This window comes from Haemorhous mexicanus, chromosome 16, assembly GCF_027477595.1.
Source record: "Haemorhous mexicanus isolate bHaeMex1 chromosome 16, bHaeMex1.pri, whole genome shotgun sequence".
NCBI classification, from domain to species: Eukaryota; Metazoa; Chordata; class Aves; order Passeriformes; family Fringillidae; genus Haemorhous; species Haemorhous mexicanus.
Window position 1 is genome coordinate 9,174,506 of NC_082356.1, and position 12,859 is coordinate 9,187,364.

General features: G+C 56.4%; 1 long non-coding RNA gene and 1 pseudogene across 1 annotated transcript; one reads left to right on the forward strand and one right to left on the reverse strand.

Moving 5' to 3' along the window:
• The window catches only part of LOC132334709 (zinc finger protein 850-like), an 800,740-nt pseudogene that overhangs the window by 13,390 nt on the left and 774,491 nt on the right, over positions 1-12,859 (reverse strand).
• Positions 6,860-7,620, forward strand: LOC132334912 (uncharacterized). Its single transcript, XR_009488557.1, has 2 exons — positions 6,860-7,013; positions 7,304-7,620. It is a non-coding gene; the product is annotated as an uncharacterized LOC132334912 (long non-coding RNA).

Below are 12,859 nucleotides of genomic sequence, written 5' to 3' on the forward strand. Positions count from 1 at the left end.
GGTTGTGCTCTGCCTTCCAAAGCCTGTTGGGAGCCAGCATGAAAAGCTCTGCATGCACAGCCGAGAGTCCTGGAAGGTGCTGGCAAGAGCATCCTGCAGGAACAGGGCTCTGGGCTCTGGCTGGGAACAGCCTGGTTTTGCTGCTGCGACCACAGGCAGGAGTTGAGGCAGGTGAAGAGGCAGTGGGCAGCTTATGTTTGTAGAGGGCCTGGGGCTGCACCTCTGAACCTCCACCTGGAAACACACTTGGGGGAATACGAGCTAGAGCTGGAGTGCCTGTCCTGAAAGGACCTGAAGTTATTCAGCCTTGCCAGCTTTTCTTAAGAGTGTATTGGTGTTCCCCAGGAAAGCAAAACATTTGGGGAAATGCCTTTGGAGGAAAGGGGCTTGCTTCTCAAGGAAAGTGCTTCCCAGGGAGCTCCCAGTGAGGTGGGAAGGGTGATCCAGGAACCATAGGCCTGGCAGCCTGAGCTTGCCACAGAAGAAAGGTATTGGGGCAGATCCTTCTGAGTGCCATCCCACGGCATGTGCAGGGAACCAGGGGGTCTGCTGGAGGGTGGGAAAGCTCTGCAGAGGGACAGGGACAGCTGGGGGTCCTGGCGGGGTGTTGAGGGCTTCTCTGTGGTAGTTTGGGGGTGTTGGTGTTTGTGGGTTGTTGGGGAAGGAGTTGTCTGGAAGGTGAGAAGTGTAGGCTGGAATCTGAGTCAGTTTGAAAGCAGCATCTGTGGTTTGGCACAGATTTGGTTACAGAGGGCAGAAAGAATACCTGTGACTATTCTTGTTCATGGTCCTGATTTTCCTGCAGGGAACAAGAGGGGAGAGCTGTACTTTACTGGCCACTTAGATATCTGTACCAGGGGGAGGATTAGCCCTTTTGCCATCTACTCATTTGTTTGGGCTACTTTTGTAACACTGAGTGGACTTTAATTTCTTGAGAGCTTTTATTCTTTAAGAGAATTAGGATAAAATCATCCCTTCATAGAAAACTATTTGCAAAAAAAAGAATGGCCCTTTTTTTACCTCTGTGCAGTGTTATTTTAAGTGACTCTCAGTGGATGATGTTAAGGCAAATGAGTTGCTGCTTTGAGACAGGAAGCAAAATTCCAACTCGTCACGTTCTCAGGCCATCCCAATGAAGTTGGGAAGTTTGCAACTTTTTGGAACTACTTGAGTTCAGCAACGGGAAGTAAAGCTTTTCTGAAGTGAGGATTCCTAAATGCCAGATTCTTCTGTGCCTTTGCCACTAAGGTGTTTTTGTGCTGAAGGAAATGACTTCAATGAGAAAATCATTTCAGCATGGAGTGAGAACTTCTGACCCAGACCAAGTGTTGCCAGCAGTGTCTCCAGGTGCTCCTGCCAACAGCCCCTGCAGGAAGGAGCACAGTCCCCAGTGCCTGTGGGCTTTGGCTCCCTCTGGCACAGAAGCCCCCCAGGGGCACAGGTCTCTGGGACAGGAGATGGGCACCAGCGCTGCCAGGGCTCGGAGGGTGGTAGGTCTGCTTGGGCAGGGACTCTGCCACACCTGCTGATGTCAGCACTCCCCAGGCCGCAAGGGTCAAAGCAGCATTCATACCCTGACCCCCACGTTCCATGTCCGTGTCACACCCGTGGGTTTAGGATGGCCACTGGCCAGGATGTGTCCCAAGGAGGCCAAGCCAGCTTCTGTGGAAGGCCCTGTGCCCTGCCCAGCAGAGCCCTTGGGGTTACTTCTGCTGTCCTGAGCCCACAGAGCAGGGCAGCGTTTGCTGATGGTTTGAGCTGTTCCTAAAGACCCTGTTGGGCTGTCTTAGACATCTGGGGTGAGAGATTCCTTCAACCTGGGCCACTTTGGGTGGGCTGGGGGCGGCCCCAGGGCAAGGGGCAGTGTGTGCAGGGGCCCTTTGTGACATGGAGCAGCGTGGGCACTGTGGCATAGAACGGGTGTCCAAGGGCCCTTTGTGACACGTGGTGACATAGGAGCTGGCAGTGACAAGAGCACACCACAGTGCTCGGAGCACACAACAGGACAGGACAGGACAGAGCGGTGCCGTGAGGAGCCCCCACACAGTGCGCTCGTTCCTGTCCAAACCGGAGCCTTTCCGAGGCGTTATTCCTGCAGCTGAGCTCGAGACCAGACCACAGGACTTGCCGACCCGTGGTCTCCCTGAGCCTTCTCTTCTGCAGGTGCCCTTGAGGGCAGAGCGTGGGATTTGGTGCCCCGGAGGCATCTCCCATCCCTGCTGCCGGTGCCCTCGAGGCCAGACCACAATCCTTGACAGGAGTCTCCTGTCCTTGTGGCAGGAGCCCTTGGGACCGAGTGCAGGACTTGCAGTTCTTTAGCCTTCCTGAGCTTCTTTCTTGAAGGTGCCTTCCAGGCACGACTGCAGGACTGGGTGACTTGGAGATTTTCCAAGGCATCTCTCCTGCAAATACCAACAAATCCAGTCAGAGACATGGAGCAGAGACCCCCGAGAGTGCCCAAGCTGGCCTGGGTAGAGGAGGAGGAGGAGGAGGAGGAAGAAGACCCTGGAGCTGCCCCAGCACAGGAGACTGAAGAGGTGGTGCCGTTCCAGCCACCGCAGGAGGGTGAGTGGCAGAGCTGAGCTGCAGGACTGGTGCCTGCAGCCGGCTTGACCCGATGCCATGCCATGCCATGCCATACCATGCCATGCCATCCCCTGGGGACATGCCCACGGACAGGACAGAAGAAGGGCCAGGCAAACACCCCGCAGTGGCCGTGCTCCATCCTCCTGGGACTTCCTAGGGCTCTCCCTGCCTGGGGAGAGCAGGGCTGGGCTGTGTTCTTCGGCCTCTCCCGCAGCCCCTCAGCTCTGTCTGCGCTCACTCTTTGCCAGATGAAGCCCTGGAGCGCACGGGAGAGCAGGAATCCAGCCATGGCCGCTTCCGCAGCACAGCTCAGGTACCTGCAGCCATCCCCACCTGTGCTGGGCCTGCTTTCCCTGCTCAGCCGAGCACCATGTGTGCAGCATTCCATGAAACATCCCTGCCTCCCTGCCCTTCTCCTACAGTTCATCTGCCAATTCATGAAGAGAATGAAGGAGGAAGAGACCATCGCCATGGGCACTGGGCTCAGACCGTACTCACCCATTTTCCAGACTAAGACCAGTGCTGCCCTGCTGTGTATGCTTGTAGAGGAAGATTTTTACAATCCAACGCAAGTAAGCAGCCTGTGGGCTGGGTTTGATTCTCCCAAAAATTGCTTGGCCTCCCAAGCCATTCATGCTGGTTGCTGTGAGCCTTTGAGGCCACATGGCAGTGTGGTGGCAAGGGAAGCACTTCTCTGGGGACACTGGGGGACATTCCTCCTTCTGGCAGCTTTCCAAGTCTCCCTTGGCCTTCTCCAGGTGCCTGCCATGGTGAGGTACATCCACCAGTGGCTCATGGCCAATGATTCTGACGTGCACAGGCTGGACAAGCCTCTGCTGGATCTCACAGAAGCACAGCCAGATGACACAGTGGTGACGCTCCTGCGTCTGGCCCCGTCCTGTGACAGGTATGGGGCCCACCTGCCCAGAGGGCTCAGGGCTCCCCAGCCCATCAGCCTGTACAGCCTGTCCCAGGTGTCTGACCAACAGAGAGTTCCAGGGCCCTCTGGCTGCTCCCTTTCCCAGCCCTGGCATGTCAGCCCCTGAGCCTGCTGCCATGCTCCCTCCCTGCCCCTCAGAGCTCTGTCCCCAACGGGCTGGGCTGCCTGGGTGCTGCTGGCGAGGGGCAATGGGCAGAGGCAGAACTGGCAGCCAGCTCAGCTCCCCCTTAGTGCTCTGAGACTACCTGAGACGGAGCTCTAACCCCGCAGAGCTGCCATGGCCATGTGGAAGACCATCATGGGCTCAGCCAGGACTGTGGAGCTGGTGCAGCTGACACTCCTGGATGTGCTGGGGAGCTGGCCAGAGCACAGCACGTGCACCTCTGATGGGGACGAAACGGGTGTCTTTGCCCTGGCTGTGAGTTTCTGACACTGGCCTTTGCTCTCCATCCTCCGTCCCCCACTGCATCTCCCTGCCTCAGGCGCTGGCCTCAAACCTGGCCCAGGGGCAGCTTCAGGCCCGCCAGGCCCCGTGCTCCCCCTGTGTCTCTCTGGGCCTCTCCCTGCCAAGCTCGGGCCCTGCCACACGGACACCTCAGCACTGAGCACTGTCTCGGGGGTCTTTGTTCTTTGCAGGCAACTGTGGTGATGTGGAAGATCCTCCAGGTGCCCTGTATCCCACGTATATTGAAGGTGTATTTCCCCCGCCTCTTTGTGCATCTGCTCTTCCAAGTGTTCTTCAGCACTCTGGATATGCCAGAGGAGGTCAATACCTTCTGGAAGCAATGCCAGGAAGAGCACGGCCTTGCCACCAGCCCAAACAGGTGCTCCATCCTGTTTTCCTGCCACGTGGCCTGGGAAGGAGCCAGTGCTGCCAGTGTGACCTGGGCTTTGCTCTGCACACAGGTTTGCAGTGCAGACCCTGAAGTCCCTGCTCTGCCTTCTGCGGTGTGAGGATGTGGTGGTGGCAATGGAACGCAGGCGTGGCTGGGACACGCTGCTCTCTGTTGACACCCACCACTTTGCCGTGGCTCTGCTGGGCAGGTGAGACCCCTTCTCCCCACTGCCTCTGACATTTGTGCTCTGTGCCCAGGTGCCCCACACAGTCCCCGTGGTCGTGGGCTACAGGGCCCTGTCACTGAGGAATGGCCAAGCACACTGGGAAAGGCAGGGAGAGGAGGGTGCCCATGAGCAACCAACTCCCACATGGCCCAGGGCTCCTTGCTGGAAGGCTGGTGGGGAAAGATTTCAACTCTGTGAGTCACTCCTGGCAGAGGTTTGCCCACTGGCTCAGGGTCTTGTTTCCTTTTTCCTCTTGTCAGAGAAATTTGCCAATCAGACATACACTTTTGTTCCGAGATTGCATTCTACCTGCTCAGCATGCTCGGCAAAGAAATGCCATACTGGGATTTCCCTGCCCTGGCATTCCTTGTGGAGGTGAGCCTCAAGGCCAGCACTGCCTTGCTGAGCTGCCTCCCAGCTCTCTGCCCTCTCGTAGCCACAGCTGCCAGGACAGTGCCCATGCCCTGTGCTGCTGCCTGGGCCCAGCCCTGTGCGGTTCCGGGCTCCTGCTGGCCGGGTCCCCTGTCACTGCCCTGTGCCTTTCAGGTCCTCGAGTGCCTGGACTTGAGGGAATGCAGTGACAGTGTTCTGGAGATCATGTCAGAGAACCTGCAGAGCGAGCACAGGGCGAGGCGTTACTTGGCCCTCAGAGGCCTCGTAGTGCTGGGCAAGAATCCCTTGATGGTGAGGAGGGGACAGTGGCTGAAGCCATGCAGGCAGCGTGGGGCTGGGCAACGCAGTCGCTTGGCCTTGCCTGTGCTTTGGGTGCTGGGGCAGCTGCTCCCAGCTCTCCTGCCTCCTGCTTCAGCTGCCCGAGTGCTTTGGGAAAGGCCTTTGGCCTCTGGGCCCTGCGGCAGCAGGGTGGTGTTTCACAAACTTGTGTTCCACGCAGGCTGAAAAAATGGGGAGCCTGACTGAAAGTCTTGTGGAGCTCCTGGAGGAAAATGATAGTGACATGGTCAGGATGACCATTCTTCTACTCAGATATTTGCTCCTGGATAATTGTGCCCCAATATCCACCCCCATCGCCCTGCAGCTGGCTGAGGCACTCCTGCCACTCTTTGACTGCGTAAGGCTCTGTGCCCACGGCCACGGCCACTGGCTGCTGCCCGGACACTCGGTGCCTTGTGGAGATGCAGCCCTGTGCCCTGGGGGGTCTGAAGCAGCTGATGCTGAGGTCTTTTGCCCTTGCTTTCATACAGGATGATAGCCAGGTGCAGCTGAGCTCCATGTGTGTCTTTCAAGAGATGCTGGACTTATTAACGCCAGAGGGAAGAAAAGCCCTGAAGTCACACGTGCGCCAGAGCCTGCTCCCACTCTACTTCCACTGCCATGATGAGAACCAGCTTGTAGCTGAGGTGAGGACTTGTGGCTGGCTGCTGTCCCCACGGGAGGGGGCTGGGCTGCCTCCTGCCCTGGCACTTTGCGGGCTGCAGCCTCCTCCAGGCTGTGGCACTGGGATGCTCCTGTGCCCTGGCCTGTGGGGCCATCTCCACATCTCTGCTGCTCCCCAGGCCTCCCGGGAAATGCTGCATTCTTCAGCCAGATTCCTGAAGAGAAGGGATCTCGATCAAGTGCTACAGGCGGATCAGACATGGAGGTTTGGCGAGAGCCTGGTAAGGACTGCCAAGTATCCCCAGCATCAGCCTGGAGAAGGCCCCCGAGGGCGGTGCTCAGTGTGCGGGGCGGGCAGCTGTGCCCCTGCCCGCTGCTGCACGCAGAGGCCGCGCGGGCTCCTCTCCAGGCTCCCGTGGGCCCGAGCCGGGTGCCCGTGGAGCCTCGGCCCGGCGGAGCTGCGGGGCGGGCCGGCACCGCGGCTCCCCGGGCAGCAGCCGGCCCTCTGCCCCTCCCCTCGGGAGCCCGGCGCCAGCGGCTGCTGGCCGCGCCTCAGGGCTGTGCGGGCAGGGGAGGCTGGGGCTGGGCGCAGGCAGCGCCCGGCCGAGGGGCTGAGCCCGCGCCAACCCTTCCTTCCCTCCCGCCGCTCTCTCCAGCTGGCAGAGGACAGGAGCAGAGCGGCCGAGCACCTGCGCCGGGCCCTGCGCTACCTGCAGAGCCCACAGGAGCCCCTGCGAGAGGCGGCCATCAGGTTCATGGGTGAGCCACGAGCCCGGACTCCCTCCCCGGCCCGCCGCAGCTCGGCCCCAGCCCCGCCTGCTGCCCCGGCAGTGCCGGCCGGGCCCGGCGCCGTGGAGACCCGGCTGGCCTCGGCGCTGCTGCCGCCCTCTGGCAGCCGTGCCCTTGGGCGGCAGCGTGCGGCCAGGGCCCGGGCTGAGCCCTGCCGGGCCAGCAGGCCGTGTGGCCACAGCGCCGGCAGCGCCGCTGGCAGGGAGCTGTGCCGCTGGGGCCGTGACAGGCTCTGTGTTCACAGGGATGGCTGGGCAGTACCTGAGGGGGAAGAAGGAAGAGCTCCAGCTGATCTGCACTGGTGAGTGAGGGCAGCGGGCTGGCAGTGGGGGCTGGTGGGGGCAGCTGCAAGCCCTGCCCCGGCTGCAGAGGGCTCTGCTCCCTGTGCGGACGAGGGGCGGCATAGGCAGAGCACACTGAGATTTCAGGACCACGTGGGGGATTCGTGGCCAGCAGCTTTGGGCTGGTCCTGTTGGTCCCTGCTCCCTCCTGGCCATGCCTAGAGCCGGCTGGGATGGCCCTGGCAGGGGGCTCTCCTCGGGTCTCTGCCAATCTGGGATCTGACCATGGCTCTGTTGTTCTCTCTTTCAGCCCTTGAACACCTGACAGAGGACATCAGCAGTGCCGTGTCAGACATGGCAATTCAAACATTGTATGTCCTCTGGGCACTGCAGAGTGAGCGATATACCCTCTTCCAGAGGCTGCAAGATCAATTCCGCAGGGCATGGAGGACACGGCCTCGTCTGTCAGGACTCGGCTGGCTGCGCTGCTGGAGCTCTGCAGAGAGCTGATCCCAGAGGCTCTGTCTGCTGGGGCCACCTGAGCCAGCGGGAATTCTCTATTTCTTTAGGATTGTTCTTCTTTTTGTTTTTTTTCTTTAGTCTATGAATATAGAATGTGTTATAATACACAGACTCCCAGGAGTTTTCTTTTGCTGCCCAGGGTCTGCGGGTCATAGGGGAAGAGGGGGAAAAGGGTGCCTGGGCTCAGCCAGCTGCCCAGACGTGCAGTGTAGCAGGGAAAATGGTCAGAAGGCCCTTGGCCTTTGGTGGTTCTTCTGAAGCCTTTGTGCTGCCGACAGAGCGGCTGGGCAGGGGCCGGAGCTGCGGGGATCCTAGGATCCTACGAGTGTTCCAAGTGTGGGAAGAGGTTTCAGATCAGCTCCAGTCTCATCCTGCACTATCAGATTCACACAGAGGAGAGGCCCTTCCTCTGCCCTGACTGAGGAAAGGGATTCAAGTGCAACTCCACCCTCATCACCCACCGGCACATCCACACTGGGAAGAGGCCCTACGAGTGTCCCCAGTGTGGGAAGAACTTCTCACAGAGCTCTACCTTGACCCAACACCAATGGAGGCACCGGTAAGGGAAGCCCTGCGAGTGCCCCGAGTGGAGGAAGAGCTTAGTGCGCTGCTCCAGCTCCATCCCCCACTGGAGGAGCCACTTTGGGCACAGCCCTGGTCACCCACATTCCCTGTGATCCATTTTGGGAACACACCTGGCTGCTTATCCATGTGTTTGGCCTTAATTTTTTTCTCTTCTCCATCTCTCTGTACTCCAAAAGCCAAGAGGGATCGATCTGTTGCCTCAAATCCCACTGAAAAGAACTGTATTTTTACCCAAAATGGCTCAATTCCACCTCAAATTTCTTGTTCCCTCCTCAAAAAAAGTCAGTCCCAGGCCAAATTCGCTCCATGCCACAGCTGCCAGGCTGAGATGGAGTTGGGAGGAGATTGGGAGAAGTGGGATCCCAGTTTGGAGCAGTGGGATGGGGATTGTGTGGGGCTGGCTGGGTGGGATGTATTTGATAGCAAATAAAACTCTCAGAGTTACTGATTTCTGTCCTGTTCATTTTCAGTCAGTTCTGTTTGCAGTGATGCCTTCTCAGCTGATTAAATTCCTGTAAAAATCCCATTTTTCTAAATCATCTAACCCAAACATTTTTCTAAATCATCTAACCCAAACAACCCAAAAACCAATATCCAAATAAAACCACCCACACACAATTAATTTTTTAAAAATAATTTTAATTTTTTAAGAGTACTTAAGGATGTTATTAAAGTTTAATTGTTTGGTTAAAATGTGTGAGAAATTATAGTGGTGTTTGATTTTGTGTTTAGTATATTTGTAATATGAATTGTTTAACTAAGGTGTGTTAGATTGCATGTTGGTTTTTTTAGATATTTTTTATCTGAAGTATATTAGCCATTGAGTTAAAACTTTCAAAAGTTATTTCTTGGTATATAATTTGTTTATATAAATTTATTGGTAATGTTATAGTAATAGGTTTTGCTGTTTTGGGTTGAATCATTATTGGAATATCGTAAGAGTTGAAATTACTATATTTCATTTTCATCATTATTATTTCATTTTATTTATTATTTCTTTATTTATAATTTCATTCTCATTTTTTGAGATGATAGGAAGGAAATTCTAGGGCAGGAACATTGTTTCCTGGCTTGGAACTGGAATTCCAGACTCTGGGAGTGTGTGCAGGACCACACAGACTGGGATCAAATATGGACTGGGATCAAATATGGGCTGGGATCAAATATGGACTAGGATCCTATGAACAGGGACTGCACAGAGTGGGACCATATGGATCAGGACTACACAGACTGGGATAAACTGGACTGGGATCAAATATGGGCTGGGATCACATGGACGGGGATCACATGGACAGGGATCCTGGGGATCAGAACCCTCCAGACCGGGATAGCCTGGAGTGGGATCAAATATGGACTGGGACCATATGGGCTGGGCTCCTATGGATTGGGACCACACAGACTGGGATATACTGGACTGAGATTATACGGACTGCGATCACCTTGACTGGGATCCTATGGACTGGGATTCTAGGGAGTGGGACCATATGGATCAGGACCACACAGACTGGGATCAACTTGTATGGGATCAAATACGGGCTGGGACCGTTTTTTAAACTAACTTTGTTATAAAGATATAGTTTTTATTTCCATTGTTAATTAAGCTTAGAGAAATAGCTGCTTGTGTTAAATGCCTGCTGGGATGGGATAACATCCAATGCACACAGGATGAGGACACCTGCACAGATCTGCCAACTATCAGCACTCCCTGTCTGAAGGCAGAGTGGACCAAGGCCCAAAAACTGGAGGTGATAAAGAGAAGGAGCCAAAACCACAGCCAAAAAAACACACATGCTCTGAAAAGGCAGACCCAAGGAGGGGCCAGGTAGAAGAGTTCCTGGAAAATGTAAACAAGTTTATGGATATGCATGAGGGTCTATGAATATGCAACAGGCTGGTGTAAGGAGAAAGGTATTTCAGGGGATCCCCGAAGGGAACAGGGTGCTCCTGGCTGAGTGCCAAGATGCACCCGGCCGTAATAACCTTTGCTCCATGGTCCTGGTCTCCCATTGTCCTTTATTAAACTTTTTACATTTTCAAAGGAGGATGAACGTGTTTCTCTGCACTGAGAATGTCCTCGTCGACCTGGCCACGGGTGAGGCGAAGCTCATTGACTTCAGGTGCAGCACGATCCTGCAGGACACATTCTACACCCGGATGTCAGGTGAGCCCAAAGCCGGGGCCCAGCCAGGCAGCAGAGGTTCCCCCCTTTGCTGGAATAGGGGGAAGAGGGAGGAAGGGAGGGCGGGAGAGGGATCCTTCTTCAGCCAGCTGCAGCCAAGTTGCTTTTTGGCAAGGCAGGGGCTGGCTGGGAGGGAGGGAAGGAGGGAGGGAGGGAGCAGGATATGCCTGATGAGCTGTGCCCGTGTCCCATAGGAACGCCGGAGTACAGCCCACCAGAGTGGATCCTCTTTGGCTGCTACCATAGCCAGCCAGCCACCATCTGGTCCTTGGGCATCCTGCTCTATGAGCTGGTCTGCGGGCACTTTCCTTTCCACACCAAGGAGGACATCATCGGGGGCCAGCTCTGCTTCCCCGTCCGGGTGTCTCAAGGTGGGGATGCGCCTTCAAGGCACGAGGGGAAGAACGGGGTTGGGAGCGGCAGCTGGCACAGAAGCGTCCTGCTCTTGCAGCTGGTGAGGAGGTGGATCTCCTGGGCTTAGCTGGAGGAAGTGGCACCTGTGCCTCTGTGCTGGTGTCCTCTGCAAGAGAGGATCGATGGGAAGCTTTTGGCTGCAGCTCTGAGCACTCCTGGTGTGGCCTGAGCACTGTGGAATGTGGGAGAGCATGGACAGGAGCTTTGTCCCGCTGAGCGGCGATTTCTGGTTTCTCTCCACAGAGTGCCAGCACCTCATCAGGTGGTGTTTATGCATGGACCCCACAGACAGACCATCTCTGGAGGAGCTTTTCGAGCATTCTTGGCTGCAGGAGCCCTGCCTGGCCCAGGAGACAGCAGAGATGCATCCCTGTGCACAGTAGATCCAGGAACCCAGCAAGCACCAGCAGCATGCGTCCCGTGGCACTGGAAGAAAAGCCCGGAGCGTTTCCCTGCAGCTGCGGCGCGGAGGAGAGAGCTCATTAGAGGAGATGCTTCCGCTGGTCCACGGCGAGCTGTGGAGGGAGCAGCTCCGAGCTCCCCGTCCTATTGGAGAAGTGGTGGCAGTGCAGTGAAGGTGCCACGGACTGGGACAGGGGAAACATCCCCCTGCAGCTCAGTGGCATCGTGATGTCGCTGCAAGTTGAGGCACAGCCGGTGTGTTCTTCTGGAGAACAACGTGGAGCTGGGAACACCATCCTGGAGCTGGCCGCTGGCAGGGCAGAGCCAATGGGCTTTGGCTGCGGCCCCTGACTGGAGGACACGCTCTGCGCCCCGATGAAATCAAGATGAGTCCCCAGCCAGCGCAGGGGTGGGGGGATGCTGGTGCTTCCAGGCAGGGCAGGGCTCGGCCTGACCCTGCGCCAGAGGTTCCCCGCTCGGTGGCAGTGGGGAATATTAATTTTTATGCTGGCCGCCAAGCTGCTTCTTGGCGGGACAGGGGACAGATGTTGTGGAAGGGGAGCCGACTGCTGGCCTTGCTGACAGCTTCTGCCAGCCAGCCTGGCAGGGGGTGAGGTGGGGGCAGCCAGCCTGACAAAAGCATCCATCCATGTGGATGGGGGATGGGTTCCGGAGCCGTGCCCCAGCTGGTCTGCTTTGCAGGCCCTTGAGGAAGGGGGCGCGTTTACATGTGGGAAAGGTGGGGATTTTCCCCACCAGTGGGCAGGTTTAATTCTCTCATGGAGCGGTCAGACCCTCCTCAGGCGTGTGAAACAGTGACAGGCTTTGTGCTTTTTCTTGTTTCCAGGTCTTGTTTTGAATTGACTTCCATGCAATTGTTCTCTCTTTTTCCCAGGAGGATTTCACCTGGTGCCCGGACCGGATGGGGAAGTGCCTGCAGCGTCTGTGGAGCACGTCCAGTGCCAGCACTACCCCAGGGGCCACGGTCTGCAGGGACAGCCCCTTCCAGAAGGACGAGGACCTGGTGCAGGATCGGCTCCTCTCCTGGCAGCAGCTCTCCAGAGGTGGGCACCCAGCTCCACAGCTCGGCTGGCAGAAGGGCTCTGGGCAGGCGGCAGTGGGCACACGGGCATCCCGCTCTTGCAGCTGCTGAGGAGTTGCTGTGCCGTGATTATGCGGAGGAGGTGGAACGGTGCCTGCCACGTTGCCCTTCTCTAAAAACAGAGAATGGCTTGGGAGGTTTGGGCTCTGAGCACAGCCAGCAGCCTGGCCCGGGCACAGGCCATGGCACGACAGGGGGACAGGAGCCTGCTGCGACTGACCATGGCTCTCTGGTTTCTCTCCTCAGGCTGCCAGCACCTCATGCCATGGGAACGGCACCGCTCGGCCTGCCAGGCTCGGGGGGCTGGAGGGCAGCCCATGTTCATTTGCTGTCAAAGATAAATTATTTTGGGTTTTTGTTTGTTATCGTCATCATCGGAGCGTTTCTTTCATCCTTTTCCAAGCTTTTGGCCTGTTGTGATAAATGGATGTGTTTCGTGCTAACAAAGTCTGGTGGTTTATACCAGCTGGACTCTATTGTGGTCTATACCATGTTTTATTTCCTGCATAGGTAAAATACCATGTATCAAATTTGATCAAAAAGAGAAATGTGGGAGTGTGAAAACCTGGATTTGTAGGATGTAGAAGATACCAAAATTCAGTCTTTAATAAAAAGCATGAATTAATATTATCCAAAGAGAAGATGGGGGAAATTGTGATAAA